Genomic DNA, 18,080 nt, shown 5'->3' with positions numbered 1-18,080 from the left:
TCATGTTTTAACTCTGAATACGTTCTAGAATCCTGTTACAGACAGACGTAAATGAGTGAAACAGGACTGTAGTTCTGGGACCAGTTGAAACACCATTTTAGTACGTGGGCGTAACCTGACGTGTTTCGCAGTCATCTCAGAGGGTATCCTTCAGGATCTCACGGAATCCCTGTGATTACTGCAAATCGTTTAACTGAATTTGTGCGAATCGCATTGTTAAACTTCTGAATAATGAAACCATTTTTAAATCACCGTCGTCTGCTGGTAGTTCCTTTATGCAAGATGCCTTTATTGCGCCATGTATCTATATGACACAACTGGCCAGTTTCGTCATGTGGCCATATCCAAATTTATCGCGTCGGTAATGCAGGTGTTTCGCAACAGTGCACATCCTGCACATTTGAAAACACCCACAGCCGAATGTGACCAGTGATGTCATACACATACGGGATGAAATCAGGACATATTGAATAACAGAACTGACAGTGGTTTTTTAAAATTATTTTATCTTTCAGAAGTTACGTTTAGACTGCCGACCCACAGACGTAGAAATTAATTGCGTGGTCGAAGACAACATTGCGTTTGCGTATGTATTGGATGTCGAAGTTAAAACATAAGGAAAATGAGAAGTGGATAATAGTTGTTGAAGTGGTGGAGTGAGTCGTGGACAAAAACAAAAAGAAAAGAAAAGGAAAGAAAGAACAATAGAAGCATCGGAAGGCGATTCTTAAAAGAGATAGCTGGGTTAACACTTACCGACAGGAGGAGGAATCTTGACATCATAGAAAAACTGGGAGCGAAACGCTTAAAATATGCACAGTAAGGAATAAAGAAACAGCTGGAACGACCACGAGAGAAATTTCGAGGCGACTGAATACCAAAATTAATCATGAATTATTACCCAGTGGGTCTGTAGGTAGACAGAGGAAGAGATAGAAGGATCAATAATTTTAACCAAGAGATCATAACAGCAAGTTACTACTATATGCAGAATGAAGAAGAAGATCAGGAAGAAGCAGAAAACAAGAGGACTAGAGATATCACGAAAATAATTCCCATAGGGCTTATAAGAAACGTATCAAACTGATCTGAACCATGTCAGCCTGGATGTTCAGTGGGTAAGAGCACTACCAGCTAGAGGAAGATTCCAGGTTCAAGTGCTGGTTCGACACACAGTGTTAATCTGCCAGGAAGCGTCATAACAGCGCACACTCGTCTGCAGAGTGAAAGATTCACTGTTGCCAGACAATATCCATGTCATCCACCAATTGATCTTTAGAAAACATTTTGACACCTACCTTCCATAGTTCATGCCAATGTAGAAAGCTATCTATTGTAATATCTTACCATTTAAATACATCACAGCAGAAAACAGTTGTTCGGTAGAAGCTGCTTGTTGGTAGTATTTTATGTTACTGAAATTCTTTCGGATGTTGCTCATCTTCATATCCTTATTACACAACAGCCAGGTATTATATAGTAGTGTTTTATGCATATGATACATATCAATTCACTATAATGAGGTTTGTCTTGATGTAACGCTCCCTACTGTATGCCAACGACAGTATTTTGTAACATTTATGTAATAATATGATTACGTGATTTATATGTACATATATACAGCGTATAACGGGAATGAGTGCAAATATTTTTATATGTGGTACCTTAATATGCACAAAAATCAATGTGTTGGTTTGTTTTTTCTCTGCATCGAGCAGTCTTCCACAAACACGTTACGTACCTTACCACCTGATGTTTTATACATGGTCGTAATTGCACCACTAAGAAGACTACGCCCGTCACTGAGACTTACTCTTTGGTATCGACATGTCCACACTTCAGCAGCTGACCTTATTGCCCTTGGGAAAATAAGGGTTAAGGGCTTGTTCTTGCGTGTACTTGGAGGTATTAACTAACCTAAAAACGTTCGACTTGTACCAGCTGTAACTATCAGTGTACAAATGATGTAAATACTGATATAATGTTGTTCAGTACACTGTCCTCAGTCACTAAAAGATATATCTGCACTTATACCCATTACACCCTGCATATAATTTGTATAAAGAATTTTTACGAGAATACATGCAGTTGCCTTCGGTAATTGCTGTACATGAAGAGATTACTTTCGATACACTTCATTGTCACTGGAATACGGTACAGAACATTAAATGCAAGGAAAGCCACATTAACATGAATTGAAATATCTCATATGCATGAAACACTACTGTATACTTTGTAAGCAACGTATTATAATAAATACGTGTCTTTTGTGTAATACAGATACCGCTGATGACGGACAACACCCGAATCTAACTCGGTAACATAAAATACAACCAACAAGCAGCTTCCGTCGAACGATTAAATATTATTTTCACATACTTACAATTTCTACAAGCTACGGAGTACCAAATGTACAACACGTCATTAACTCTGCAACCGGAGGAACAGATTCTGAGTGTGGTTAAATGTGAAGTTAAAATTCGGTAGGTCAGAAATTTTTACATGGGGTTAAAAAAAAGGTGATGTAAAAACTTATATTCCCTCACTCGTGTACACTGGTACACTAAGGTCATAGAGAAGACCCTCTTCGTTTGTATTGGCAGTGTCCGCTGCTCTGTGACACCGTCCACTAGAGTACTAGGCAGTGCTTCAAATGACGTCTAATTGGCCGCAGTAGTGAACAGCGCAGAACCATTCAAAGGAGCGTCCACATCGTGACACGACGGCGTGCGATACGATCGCTCTGCTATTTGTGCCCACTATTTGGACGCAATACACATCAAACGGTCGACGCTCTTCTCAGTACATTCAAATTAAACGAGAAATGGCTTATGTAGGCGTTCCAAGTCAATACACTGCAGACGTGGGCGGTAGTATGAAGTACGATACCCTTGTATCGGCAGTCTCTCTTGTAACATCAAAACATGACTGCCCTTTCATCACAGACGAAATTTGATATATATACGTAAGCAATAGGGACTCCACAACGGTATTACTATCAGTTTCTGAATCAAACACACTAAATCATGTCATGCAATGTAAACCACTCACTTCGTTTTCTGCATCGAAACCACAATCTGCAATAAGCGACTCTCGTGGAGATACTGACGAAGCACATATCCTCTAATACGAGTTGTTCATATGAGAACTGTTTTGACGACTACGTGCTACTAGCCTAATTTCATTGCGTCTTATTAAGGGAGGATGAACTGTGTTGGTAATTTCTAAAAGGCCTATTTTCACGATGTTTTGTATAAGTGTTTCGTTGTGGTTTGTGATTTTCCAAGGGTAGATACATCACACTACGGTATAACATCTTCTCTCCGGCACCTGGCACTAACACAGGAATCTCATATTATTGTCCGTCTCTTCTGAAAGAAATCGCCTCCTAGCGATGAGTAACTTCACCAGTCAACCGTCCTCGTAAAGTATGCTAAGAAAGTATCAGTTCACAATGCACGTAATAAATACGAAAACTTCTAAATGGGTGGTGGCTAAATTTCTACCAGAAAAGTTAACTCTCCATTGAATAGAAAGGAAGAAAAGTAGACGTCATCCGAAGGAAGCAAATTATCCACAATTTAGTTACACCTCAGACAATACATATACGAAAATCAGTTTTCAATTAAATGGCTGACGTATGAAGCACACACACGACTGAAGTTTGCTATCAGCTAAATGTCTGATTCTTTCTGGGTGTCCAGTGTACAGTAAAAGTTTTCGAATCAGACAAAATAAAATATAGGATCAAGTAGGTCATATAATACATCTCACGTCCGCAGCTCGTGGTCGTGCGGTAGCGTTCTCGCTTCCCGCGCCCGGGTTCCCGGGTTCGATTCCTGGCGGGGTTAGGGATTTTCTCTGCCTCGTGATGACTGGGTGTTGTGTGCTGTCCTTAGGTTAGTTAGGTTTAAGTAGTTCTAAGTTCTAGGGGACTGATGACCATAGATGTTAAGTCCCATAGTGCTCAGAGCCATTTTGAACCAATACATCTCACACAGACATGTATAATGTTATGTGACAGAATTTCCGGGGGCCGATCGAAAGGCCTCCGCAGTTAGTCTGAGAAACAGATCCATGTGCTGTTTTGCGCCGTTACCTAACCTTTTTCTGCTGACTACTTGCTCTCTAAACAGTAGTCAATACGAGGAAAACAATTGCAAAGTCACCTGATGTTGCTCGTAAGTTAGATGCATCGGCTATGCACGGCTTTGTTTACATAGAATAGCTGGGGTAGTCACAGCGTCGAGTCACATACGTCTCTGCTTTCGTCCCCAGTAGGAGACTTTCTGCAAATAATAATCTGTAGTTGTGACCCCGGAATTAAATAGTCTACGCATTGGCTGTCATTGCGAATTAATAAAAAATACAGTAATATAAAATAAAAGACACAAGAACAATTTTATAAAAGGGCTTCTATTCTAATATCTGTAACTTATTTAAATGTCAGAGAATTATGCTTAGTAATGTTTTATTCAAGAAAGTGGAACTCATACACCATCCAATTAAAATAGAGAGAGGAAACACTCTTAAGAATTCAGTAAAGTTACACTGAGAGCATCACGAGAATTGTAGCAGAACCCCAAGCTAAATAGTCGTCAAAAATGTGCGGAAACTAAGTCAATTTCGTTATAACAATACACTAAATATTGACCAGCTCAAAATAGTTTAAAGCTCAACATGACGATTTACAAACTAACATATACGAGATAACAGTAGAAACCTAAGCTCTGTCTAGTATCAATTCCATAATGCAGTCTGAAAAGCTAGAGCTCTGCAGAGGCCGTTCACCGCCAAGAATCAGTTAGCTACATAAGCTAATATCTCACTTCACCTCACGGAGGTCCACTTACTTGAGAACATCGACGTAAAGTGGCTTCAGAAATTAAAGTATTGTAGAGGCCGTTCACCGACCAGAATCAGTCACCTACTCGACCAAATACACTACTGGCCATTAAAATTGTTACACCACGAAGATGACGTGCTACAGACGCGAAATTTAACCGACAGGAAGCAGATGCTGTGATATGCAAATGATTAGCCTTTCAGAGCATTCACGCAAGATTGGCGCCGTGACGGCACCTACAACTTGCTGACATGAGGAAAGTTTCCAACCGATTTCTCATACACAAACAGCAGTTGCCTGGTGAAACGTTGTTGTGATGCCTCGTGTAAGGAACATAAATGCGTACCATCACGTTTCCGACTTTGATAAAGGTCGGATTGTAGCCTATCGCGATTGCGGTTTATCGTATTGCGACATTGCTGCTTGCGTTGGTCGAGATCTAATGACTGTTAGCAGAATATGGAATCGGCATGTTCAGGAGGGTAATACAGAACGCCGTGCTGGATCCCAACGGCCTCGTATCACTAGCACTCGAGATGACAGGCATATTATCCGCATCGCTGTAACGGATCGTGCAGCCACGTCTCGATCCCTGAGTCAACAGATGGGGACGTTTCCAAGACAACAACCATCTACACGAACAGTTTGACGACGTTTGCAGCAGGATGGACTATCAGCTCGGAGACCATGGCTGCGGTTATCCTTGACGCTGCATCACAGACAGGAGCGTATGCGATGGTGTACTCAACGACGAGCCTGGGTGCACGAATGGCAAAACTTTATTTTTTCGGATGAATCCAGGTCCTATTTACAGCATCATGATGGTCGCATCCATGTTTCGTGACATCGCGGTGAACGCACATTGGAAGCGAAAATTCGTCATCGCCATACTGGCGTATCACCCTGCGTGATGGAATGGGGTGCCATTGGTTACACGTCTCGGTCAACTCTTGTTCGCATTGACAGCACTTAGAACAGTGGATGTTACATTTCAGATATTTTACGAGCCGTGGCTTCATTCGATCCCTGCGAAACCCTACATTTCAGCAGGATAATGCATGACCGCATGTTGCAGGTCCTGTACGGGCCTTTCTGGATACAGAAAATGTTCGACTGCTGCCCTGACCAGCACATTCTCCAAATTTCTCACCAACTGAAAACGTCTGGTCAATGGTGGCCGAGCAACTGGCTCATCACAATACTCTTGATGAACTGTGGTATCGTGTTGAGGCTGCATGGGCAGGTGTACATGTACACGCCATCCAAGCTCTGACTCACTGCCAAGGCATATCAAGGCCGTTATTACGGCCAGAGGTGGTTGTTCTGGGTACTGATTTCTCAGGATCTATGCACCCAAATTGCGTGAAAATGTAATCACATGTCAGGTCTGTTATAATATATTTGCCCAATGAATACCCGTTTATCATCTGCATTTCTTCTTGGTGTAGCAATTTTAATGACCAGTAGTGTATCACAGGCATTTCAGTGTTCTTGAAGCGTCCAGAATGGTTTCCCTCAGCGCACAACTCGAAAAATGTCTGTCTCAACTTCATTCCAGTGGTGGAACCCATTGGCTTAAGGGTATCCCCACCAAAAACACAGGGCGACAACTATTGAAATACATGAAAGAAAACGTAATTTAGTTGCAAACTATGGCGTGCACACACTTCATTCAACATGTTAACGTAGCTACAGATATTCAGATTTGCGTTATGACGGTGCCGACGAATAACGACATTCTGCATGACCCACTGAAGTGTTGGCACATCGATACTGTGGATGACATCTTGAATGGCTGTTTTCAGATCGGAAGTCGTTTTGTGGTTATTGCTGTACACCATGTCCTTAATATAACCCGACAAAAAAGAGTCGTATGTGTTCAGATACAAAGAATATGGCGGCGAATCGAGACCCATGCCAGGGGCTTCTGTGTCCCCCAGATCCAGAATGCGGTCCCCAAAGTGCTCCTCCAGGACATCGAACACTCTCCTGCTTCGATAGGGTCGAGCTCCGGCTGGCAAGAACCACATCTTGTCGACATCAGGGTCAGTTTGGATAATGGAGGTGAAACCATCTTCCAAAACTTTCACGTACCATTCGGTAGTCAGCGTGCCATCAAGTAAAATCGCACCGATTATTCCGTGGCATTACACACCACGGCAACGGCCTTGCCGCAGTGGATACAACGGTTCCCGTCAGATCACCGAAGTTAAGCGCTGTCGGGCGTGGCCGGCACTTGGATGGGTGACCATCCGAGCCGCCATGCACTGTTGCCATTTTTCGGGGTGCACTCAGCCTCGTGATGCCAAGTGAGGAGCTACTGGACCGAATAGTAGCGGCTCCTGTCAAAGAAAACCATCATAACGACCGGGAGAGTGGTGTGCTGACCACACGGCCCTCCTATACGCATCCTCAGCTAAGGATGAAACGGCGGTCGGCTGGTCCCGATGGGTCACTTGTGGCCTGAAGACGGAGTGCATAACACACCACAGTCACCCGTTGAGGGTGAAGAGATTTCTCGGTCGCGAAATGGGACAGCCAACCACGCAGTTTGAACGTTCTTGCGCAATCCGTTAGGAATTTATAACGATTTTGTTTCATATAGTTCAATGATCTTCATTTCACGTCGTTCTTAACTTCCACAGATGTGAACTGACTCAGCTTGACCACTTTCTGCACTAGACTAATATATATTGCAACAACATTCAAATAAATGAAATGTTATAAACATTTGGTCACACTCAGATCATTTACAATAAACATAGGGTAAGATTGTCATCAACGGACATTCACAGTTTTGTCTCGAATTGAAGGAAATCCACAGTTAACCGTAATCATTTAACACCCTGAGGAACAAATGGTGATTTATTTTGTGTAAAGGTCAGTTTGTGGATACCATTTACATCAATGCCCCCATTTCAACAGCCGTGTACCGCAAGTGTCTAGAGGAACGGTAGGTTCTAAATGATTGGAAAAGAGCACAGGTAGCACCAGTTTTCAAGAAGGGTCGTCGAGCAGATGTGCAAAACTATAGGCTTATATCTCTGACATCAATCAGTTGTAAAATTTTAGAACATGTTTTTCGCTCGCGTATCATGACATTTCTGGGATCCCAGAATCTACTCTGAATGAATCAACATGGATTCCGGAAAAAGCGATAGTGTGAGACCCAACTCGCTTTCTTTGTTCATGAGACCCAGAAAATATTAGATACAGGCTCCCAGGTAGATGCCATTTTCCTTGACTTCCGGGAGGCGTTCGATACAGTTCCGCACTGTCGCCTGATAAACAAAGTAAGAGCCTTCAGAATATCAGACCAGCTGCGTGGATGGATTGGAGAGTTTTTAGGAAACAGAACACAGCATGTTCTTCTTAATGGAAAGACGTCAAAAGACGTTAATGTAACCTCTGGCGTGCCACAGGGGAGTGTTATGGGACAATTGCTTTTCACAATATATATAAATGACCTAGTAGATAGTGTCAGAAGTTCCATGCGTCTTTTCGCGGATGATGCTGTAGTATACAGAGAAGTTGCAGCATTAGAAAATTGCAGTGAAATGCAGGAAGATCTGCAGCGGACAAGGACTTGATGCAGGCAGTGGCAACTGACCCTTAACGTAGACAAATGTAATGTATTGCGAATACATAGAAAGAAGGATCCCTTATTGTATGATTCTAAGATACCTAAACAAACACTGGTAGCAGTTCTGTAAAATATCTGGGAGTATGCGAACGGCACGATTTGAAGTGGAATGATCATATAAAATTAATTGTTTGTAAGGTGGATGCCAGGTTGAGATTCATTGGGAGAGTCCTTAGAAAATGTAGTTCATCAACAAAGGAGGTGGCTTACAAAACACTCGTTCGACCTATACTTGAGTATTGCTCATCAGTGTGGGATCCGTACCAGGTCGGGTTGACAGAGGAGATAGAGAAGATCCAAAGAAGAGCGGTGCGTTTCGTCACAGGGTTATTTGGTAAGCCTGATAGCGTTACGGAGATGTTTAGCAAACTTAAGTGGCAGACTCTGCAAGAGAGGCGCTCTGCATCGCGGTGTAGCTTGCTCGCCAGGTTTCGAGATGGTGCGTTTCTGGATGAGGTATCGAATATATTGCTTCCCCATACTTATACCTCCCGAGGAGACCACGAATGTAAACTTAGAGAGATTCGAGCGAGCACGGAGGCTTTTCGGCAGTCGTTCTTCCCGCGAACCATACGCGACTGGAACAGGAAAGGGAGGTAATGACAGTGGCACGTTAGGTGCCCTCCGCCACACACCGTTGGGTGGCTTGCGGAGTATAAATGTAGTTGTAGATGTAGAACCCTCTCTTTATTGAAAACAGTGGCACGAGCCATGGATGTGACCTCTGGTTGTCTCATGATGAGTTCTTTATGAATCTTCACAAAATTGTAACACCACTTCTTGCCGGACACAATTTTCCCATGGTTGAATATGTGCTGTATATTGTTTCTATCGGTTACTTCGAATAATATCAATCGCAGGACCGTAGGCGTGTTGTCCAAAATGCGTTTTTCGAATAGGAACACATGTTAACAAATCTCCTGCTCCACTTCAGAAGACAAGTCACTATTACTGCTGATTGCTTCCTCACCCTCCTCAGTATGTCAATTTTTTCAATGCATTCAAACCGAGATCATCATTTCGCACAACATCGAGTGCATGCTGCATCTTCTCTTCCTTCCGTTTTCAGTATTTAACACATTGCAGCATATTCAGAACGCCAAAAAATGGTTTGAATATATAATTGTAAGGAAAGACAATCTATAAAATGAACTTCAAAGCCTTGAGAATTGTGTTGGAACTTCATACTTATGCGTCTTTTTCGAATTTCTTGCCAGTAAGATAAGGAAATTCTAATATGTTGTTACAGACAATATCATAAATTAATTTTATTAATTTTCCTTTGTTTATTTACTGACTGATTGATTTAACGTGTCAAGATTAGGGCCATCAGACCCACTCTTACATCTAATCAGTCAGTCTACATATTTTCCTTTCATATGTTTTTGTAGGCGTGCTACACTACATCTATTAAAAAAGTGAAAGAAACAATTACAAAGGTACACTTGGGAAAATCCAAACACACAGTATATATTCGTAGATGATAAGTACTGCAATAATTAGACATTACGATAAAGACAGATTTTAGAAAGGCGTTTTGTAACATTTATACCGATTAGAAGTAGTACTGTGTATCTGCAATTTATGAGGTGAGTATTCTGTGTTGTTTAAACTCTTTGGTCTATGGCAAGAAAATTAGAGTTTTGTAATGCATATATGAAAAAGCAAAAGAATATGTTGAAATGGTAAATTATTGCAATACGAACATATTTATAAAAAGAAAATGTTTATTAAAGGCTGGTATATGCTTAGGGCACCCGTATTAGTAACATGTAAACGCTGTAGGGAAGTCCCTCCACAAAGGAAATGGAATGGCGTGATGTAAAAGATGGGTTTGGCGGTCGAACTGAGCGGCTCCTTTGTGCGAACGACACGCAGTATGTGGCTAGCCTTAGCACGGTACACTTAGACAGTGCTAAGAGAGGCAAACGTAATCTGCATTGTAAGAGATTTACTTCGAATGTGGATCTGGTTATCATTTGGTATTCACATCATAATGGAATGGCTCTGATATGTTGATAATCCGACGTCAAGAAGAGATTTTATAGAGAATTCGTACATCAATAGCCGTGTGTACAGTTAGCCGCCATGTCGCCTGCCACCAATCTTCGCTACTGCTTCACAAACTTCATATATTCTTTTAAGTAATATATATACGCATGGACCATTTAATTTGTGTGTTGTTTCAATAACAATCACATAAAACATAAATTCTTGTGCGGAACCATATTTTCAATCCTGATCACGAACCGACGTAGGGTGCTCACCTAAGTGCTACTAAAACCGATCAAACTGATTTAAATGAACTATTAATGCATTCATGTTTTTAAAAGTGATTTTTTTGTCTAAAGTAAAAGGTGTAGTAAAAGTTAAAGCTAAAACCACAATAGTGAAGTTGGATAGGCTTTTGCTAAAGTATCCTTAGTGTATTATAAAATATAGTTTTGTAGGATTACAGTGCAAGATTGTGTAAATATTATTGCAAAGAATATCTGCTCCACAGGTAATTAAAGTTCAAGTATATATAGATCTTAAATGAACAGATTTACGATAGTATTGTTAGAAGAAGAATTATGCACAATTCTAAAAAAAAGTGTACGTTTGGTTCCAATCATGAAAGGTTCCTTTTTGAAGTTAATTAAACCCAGTATTGATTTTACCTTCTTGCAAAGTAGTTTATGAACTACTCCAAGTGAAGTGAATGATTACCTTCCAGAGTTAGTCTTTACTATTGTAATAATCAAAGAGCTTTGGCTAGTGAAACTATACTAGTTTATGGGTCCCCATCATATTCCCCACCAATTAGGAAAAAATGGAACTATTTCTGTTACTAAGGAAAACTGACATATGTAGAGGAGCTTAAACAGTGTATTTCTTATGGTATACATCATTATTTGTGTTTTTCGTATCATTCAAGATAGAAGCCCCTCATGTCCAAATGTAGTTCTGAACATCATGCAGTGACATTTCAGTATGTCATTAAATAATGCTCTTGAGTGTGGCTGTCTTTAGTATGAGTTTGATGGAAATTGGCTCCCCAGAATTTACTGTGTCAGTTTGTACCCTGTTTGCTATTGAAAGAGAAATCTCAACAAAAGCAACTTCAATAACCAATATTCAATTTTCTCATATATATATATATATATTCCCAAATTAATGTGCCTAACTGGGCTGGCGACAGTTCATTTTTTATTCATTTATGATTTTAGCAATTTCGTTAACTCCCAAGATTAAAGCCCGTTTGGTTTTTCTGTTATTTCACCAGATTCGAAATTATAGTTCGATTCCCTTGTTCATTGGACACACGCGCGGTCGAACTTCAAAATCCTAGCAGATGGTAACATTAGGGTGTTTCACAGCATGTTAGTGTTATATGTGGCCTTTCACGTGACAGGACTAAAGTTTCGGTTGTGAGTGAAGAGTGGTATAGTTTCCTTGAATGGAACAGTGGTCCGTTCATGGGAGCTAGTTGTTCAATCGTGGCAACACCGTAACATCCGCTATGCACGCCAGTAGATTGTAATTTGTGGCAAATAATGCGAATCTAATTACAGTAAGGCAACAAAAGTCATCGGACAACGATATGCACGTATAGAGATGACGGTAATATCGCGTGCGCAGGTATAAAAGGGCAGTGTATAGGCAGAACTGTTATTTGTTTTCAGGTGATTCATGTGAAAACGTTTCCGACGTGATTATGGCTGCACGACGCATTGTGAAAGCGTAATTTTAGTTGTAGCTAGGACATTCCATTTCGGAAATCGTTAGAGAAATCAGTACTCCGAGAGAAGCAGTGTCAAGAGTGAGCCGAGAATACCAGATTTCTAGAAGACCCTAGAAGACAGGAAAAACGTGTCCTTGCCAGATGAGTCCCGATTTCAGTTGGTACGAGCTTATGATAGGGTTCGAGTCTGGGGCAGATGCCACAAAGCCATCTACCCAAGCTGTTAACAAGACACTGTGCAAGCTGGTGGTGACCCATAATGGTGTGAGCTGTGTTTACATGCAATGGAATGTGCCCACTGGTCCATCTGAACCGATCATTGAGTGAAAATGGCGTTGTTTCGCTAGCTGGATTGATTCACAGACTTCAATTTCCCAACCAACGAAGTCATTGGGCCATAACTGTCCGCGATTTGTTTGAAAAATATTGTGGACAAATGCGAGTGAAGGATTTGTCCACGCAGGTCGCCCGACATTAATGACATCGAACATTTATTGGACATAATCGACAGGTCATCTCGTGAACAGAAACCTGCACTGGCAACAATTTCGCAATTACGAACGGCTATAGAGGCAGCATATCTCATTATTTATGTAGGGGACTTGCAGTCTTGTTCAGTCCATACCAAGTCGTCGAGTTGCTGCAGTATGTCGGCCAAAAGAGAGTTACAACGCGATATTAGGTGGAATCCCATTACTTTTGCCTCCTCAGTTTATACTCATGAAAAGTAGATACGGTTCATTTACCAATGGCATATGCCAAGTAGACCTGGAATAGCCGATGCTGCAGCGCGGAATTAGCCGAGCGGTCTTGGGTGCTGCAGTCATGGACTGCTCGGCTGATCCCGGCGGAGATTCGAGTCCTCCCTCGGGCATGCATGTGTGTGTTTGTCTTTAGGATACTTTACGTTAAGTAGTGTGTAAGCTTTGGGACTGATGACCTTAGAAGTTAAGTCCCGTAAGTTTTCACACACATTTGAACATTTTTTGAATAGCCGATGTTATCCCCATTTACAATCCAGTTTAAATCCGCCGTTACATTAAATAACACAATTTTCTTCATATATTTACATCAGGTCTACAGTGTAACCTAAACCTTCGAAGAAAATCGGTGGGATATTTGTCAACTGGTTAGTCAGCTCAGCATAGCTAGATGGCAGCAGCTATCGACCAAACAAAACCATGACGATGGTTCATACATGAACCACCGTGCACTGATGGCAACCTTACCATAAATAATAGTTTGTTCGTAAATAAATAAGCCAGCATTTTCCGCAAGTTTGCCCTATTAAGTGACAACAGATTCTTGTTAAATATTGTTGAAACAATTATTTAGGCTTTCTCTACACAAGCACCATTTGGCAGTCTTTACAATAATAATATCAGCCAACACATGCGATTGACAGCTTCTTAAATTACAATGACTTTGTATTAGTAACTGTAGTCAATAGTTAAATAAATATCTATCAAAATAGTAACATGCTCATGAAATAAGTACACAATGATGTCAACGCATGAGGTTCTCATGCTGTAATATTGTGGAGAATACGATTTTCAGCAAAAATTTGCTTAGTAAAAAAGACATAAAAGACGTCATAAATCAAGAAATAAATTAAGTACTGATAAGTATCTTTCAGGGATGACAGCTGTAGTAAAATAATATCATCTCAGATATCGTTTGTTGAAATCAACTGAAGCGTTTACAAGTTGTTACTTCATAGGTTCACTGTTTAGTCACATGTTTACATCCGTACTTTTACTGAATTGAAAATACCGTGTCTTTGGCTGAGCCTCATTTTTCTGATATCGCAGATGTGTTCAGCTTATTGTCGAATTTCTAAGAGCTGTCACTTAGCCATCTTTCAGATTGTCTCAAATTCCGCCATTGCTGGGTCACGACACAGTCGAATCACCTTGCCCGGGCGACCTAAATCTCTCTCACACCCATGCCCCTGCTGTGACTAGAGGCGCATAACAGGTAGCTTCAGGTAGGCAGTTCTTCCGCCTTCTCGGCGGAAAGCGTTGACTGCACACCACTGCGAGAAATTCTTTGGACCAGCATTCTCTCGAATGCTTCGAGATATTCCTTCCCCTAATAGGTGCACATGGCTTCCAAGCCCCAAGCGTCCCCTGCAAGATTTACTGTTAATTTAACAAACTGCCTGCTTGTTCTCAACGCCAGAAAATACTGTTCGAAGGAGAGCCACCGTAAAGATCCTGCATGCTACGATCAATGGCTGCTCGTGTTGATAACTTCCTGTGGTCTCACAAACATGATGTCTTGGGTGTAAAATTAACATTAAAAATTATCCTTTAATATGAAAAATAGTGAGAGAGTGACTCATCCTCTCTGAAAACTTCAGTATCATCTAAAATAGGTACCAATGTCATTCAACTGTGTTTGATGGTGTCAGACCGGCACACAGTTTTAACCTGCCAGGAAGTTTCATATAAGCCCACAGTACGCTGCAGAGTGAAAATCTCATTCTGGAAACATCCTCCAGGCTGTGGCTAAGCCATGTCTCCGCAATATCCTTTCTTCAGGGAGTGTTAGTTCTACAAGGTTCGCAGAAGAGCTTCTGTGAAGTGTGGAAGGGTCTGCCAAAAATGAAGCTGTGAGGGCGGGTTGTGAGTCATGCTTGGGTAGCTCAGTCGGTAGATCACTTGCCCACGAAAGTTGAAGGTCCCGAGTTCAAGTCTCGGTCCTGCAGACAGTTTTAATCTGCTAGGAAGTTTCATACCACCGATATGGTGGCGAAGATAAACGTTGAGAGCAGGTGGTAGACACAAAACATCGTCTGACACTGAACTAAGTGCTTTTTTAGGAAATTATTTTGCACAGTTATCTTAGGATCCCACTCGAAGTGTTAAGTGGTTGCGAAAATGTACATAGCACCAAATAATACTCAGTAAATAGAGAGTAACATGACGAATACAGAGATTAGTGACCACAAGGTAGTTTAAGTGAAGCTGACTAATGTAATGTCAACCAAACACAAAAGTAAAATACATTTTCTCAAACGTCAGATAGAAATTCACGTGATATCTTCCTAAAAGACAATCTCCAATCTTTCCAAATGATCTATATGGGCGTTCACCACCTGTAGCTTGAATTGATAAAAATAGTATTGTCATCAGTTGAGATGTTTATACCAAATAAATTAATAGTAGACGGAATTGATCCCCATGGTTCGCAAAACACGTCACAACGCTGTACCAAATATACAAGAATCCAAAATAACTAATGACGGTGACCTTTTACAGAAGATTGAAGCTTTTAGTAGCTTCCACAAGGAAAGTTAGTCTCGAAACGTAGCAGAAAATCCATAGAGATTCTGGTCGTATATAAAACATGCTAGTCGCAAGACACAATCAGTGCCACTCGACGACAAAGGAATTACTATCGACGACAGTGCTGTTAAAGCAGGGATTCTAAACACAGCCTTCCGAAATTCCTTCACCAAAGAAGACAAAATAAATATTTCAGAAATCGAATCAGGAATAGCTGACAACCTGAGTAACTTATAAGTAGATATCAACGGAGTAGTGAAACAATTTAAATCGCTTGATAGATGCAAATCTTCTGGTACAGTCTGTATGCCAATTAGGTTCCATTCAGAGTATGCTGATGCAATAGCTCAATAGTTAACAATCATATACAACCATTCGTTCGACGAAAGATATGTACCAAAGACTGGAAAGTTGCACAGGTCACAACAATATTCGAGAAAGGCAATTGGAGTAATCCCCTAAACTACAGGCTTATATCATTTACGTCGATATGCACCACCATTTTGTAACATATATTGTGTGCGAACATGATGGGTTATCTCGAAGATAACGATCTATCGAAACATACGCAGCACAGATTCAGAAAGTATTGTTCTTATGGAACAAAACTAACTCTGTATTCTCATGAAATAATGAGTGCTATCGGCAGAGGATCTAAAATTGATTGAGTATAGATAGATTTTCAGAATTCTTTTGATGCATTTCCTCAAAAGCGGCTTCTACCGAAGTGTGTGCCTGTGGTGTACCTAGATTCGTGATTTCTGCCAGAAAGGTTACAGTTCTTCTGACGGAGAGTAATCGATTAAAACAGTGTTGATACCTTGCGTTCCCAACGAAGTGTTATAGGCTTTTTGCTGTTCCTTATCTATATGAATGATATGGAAGACAATACGAACATCCATCTTAAACTGTTTTCAAATAATTCTGCCATTTACCCTCTAATAAAGTTGTCCGAAAACCAAAACAAATTGCAATATGATTTCGACAAGATATCTGAATGGTGCGAAAAGTATCAGTTGACCCTAAATAATGAAAAGTGTGTAGTCATTCCCATGATCCCCTAAATTTCGGTTACACTGGAAATCACACGAATCTAAAGACTCTCAATGCATCTACATACCTAGGGACTACAATTACGAACAGCTTACATTGGAACGATCAGTTAGAAAATATTGTGGAGAAGGAGAACTGAAGATTGAGTTTTACTGACAGAACTCTTACAAGACGCAACAGATCCACTAAAGACACAGCCTACACTAAGTTTATCCATACTCTACACTAAGTTTATCCATACTCTGCTCGAGTATTGCTGTGCGGTACGAAATCCGTACCAGCTGAGATTCAGGCAGGACATCGAAAAAGTTCAAAGAAGGGCAGCTCGTTTTGTAATATCGTGAAACATGGAAGAGAGTGTCATTGATATGATGGGCGAGTGGTGTGGTAATCTTTGTAACAACGGCGGTTTTCATTGCAGCCAGATCTTTTCACGAAATTTCAATCATCCACTTCCTGTTCTGAACGCGAAAATATTCCGTTGACGCCCACCTACATAGGGCGAAATGTTCATCTTAATAAAACGAGAGGAATCAGAGGTCACGCGAAAAAGTTTAAGTATTCGATTTTCCCTCGAACTGTTCGTGAGTGGAACGGAAGAGGAATAGTTTGAAAGTGCTTCGATGAACCCTCTGCCAGACACTTAAGTTTGAACTGCAGAGCCTTCATGTAGATGTGGTATGTACCTGCGAATGTCGACAGGCAAAATGTGGTAGAAATTCGTGTGCAGTTCAATTTACGAAGCATACAACTTCCACCTTCATACTATAACAAAAGATCTTACCGTGAACCCTAGAAAAGTCTGGCTGTACGTAAAATCACTAAGCTGGGAGAAGACGTTCGTCCACTTACTGGTCGACCAGTCTGGGCTGGAAGTAGAAGATGGTAAAAGGAAACATGAAGTTTTAAATTTCACGTTTAAGAAATGATTCACACAGGAGGATCATATGAACATATTGTCGTTTGACTGTCGCACCGAACCCCTCACGGACGACGTAGAAATAGCCATCACTAGCGTAGAGAAGGAACTGAAGGAGTTTAAAACAAATGAGTTGCCATGTCCAGATGTATTCCCTATTCGGTTATCCAGAGTGTACTCAGCGTCATTCGCCCCTTATATAGCTTGCATTTATCGCGAATCTCTCGCGCAATCAAAGTCTCGAGTGCCTGGACGAAAGCTCAAGTGACTCCTGTCAATAAGAAAGGTAAAAGCATGGACTGGCATAATGTGAAACCAATATCCTTAACATAGGTTTGCTGCAGAGTTCTTCAACACATTCTGAGCTGGAATATAATAAATTTTCTTGAGACAGAAATGGCTCTGTCCACACCAGCGAGGGCTTGGATGGCACCGCTCGTGGGAATCTCAACTTCCCATTTTCTCACAAGATATCGTACAAAGCATTAATGGGGGCCCACAGCCAGATTCCTTATTCCCAGGTTTCTGGAAAGCGTTTGACGTGGAGCCCCACTGTAGACAGCTGAAGATGGTTCGAAGATACGGATTAGTGTCCCAGATGTACG

General features: G+C 41.1%; 1 pseudogene; it reads left to right on the top strand.

Annotated features, from left to right (window-relative positions):
• Positions 1 to 7,004: 7,004 nt before the first annotated feature.
• Positions 7,005 to 7,122, top strand: LOC124557256 (annotated as a pseudogene).
• The last annotated feature ends 10,958 nt before the right edge of the window (positions 7,123 to 18,080 follow it).

This window comes from Schistocerca americana, chromosome X (genome assembly GCF_021461395.2).
Source record: "Schistocerca americana isolate TAMUIC-IGC-003095 chromosome X, iqSchAmer2.1, whole genome shotgun sequence".
NCBI lineage: Eukaryota > Metazoa > Arthropoda > Insecta > Orthoptera > Acrididae > Schistocerca > Schistocerca americana.
The sequence above is the reverse complement of the archived record's forward strand: the minus strand, read 5'-3'. Positions and strand labels throughout refer to the sequence as shown.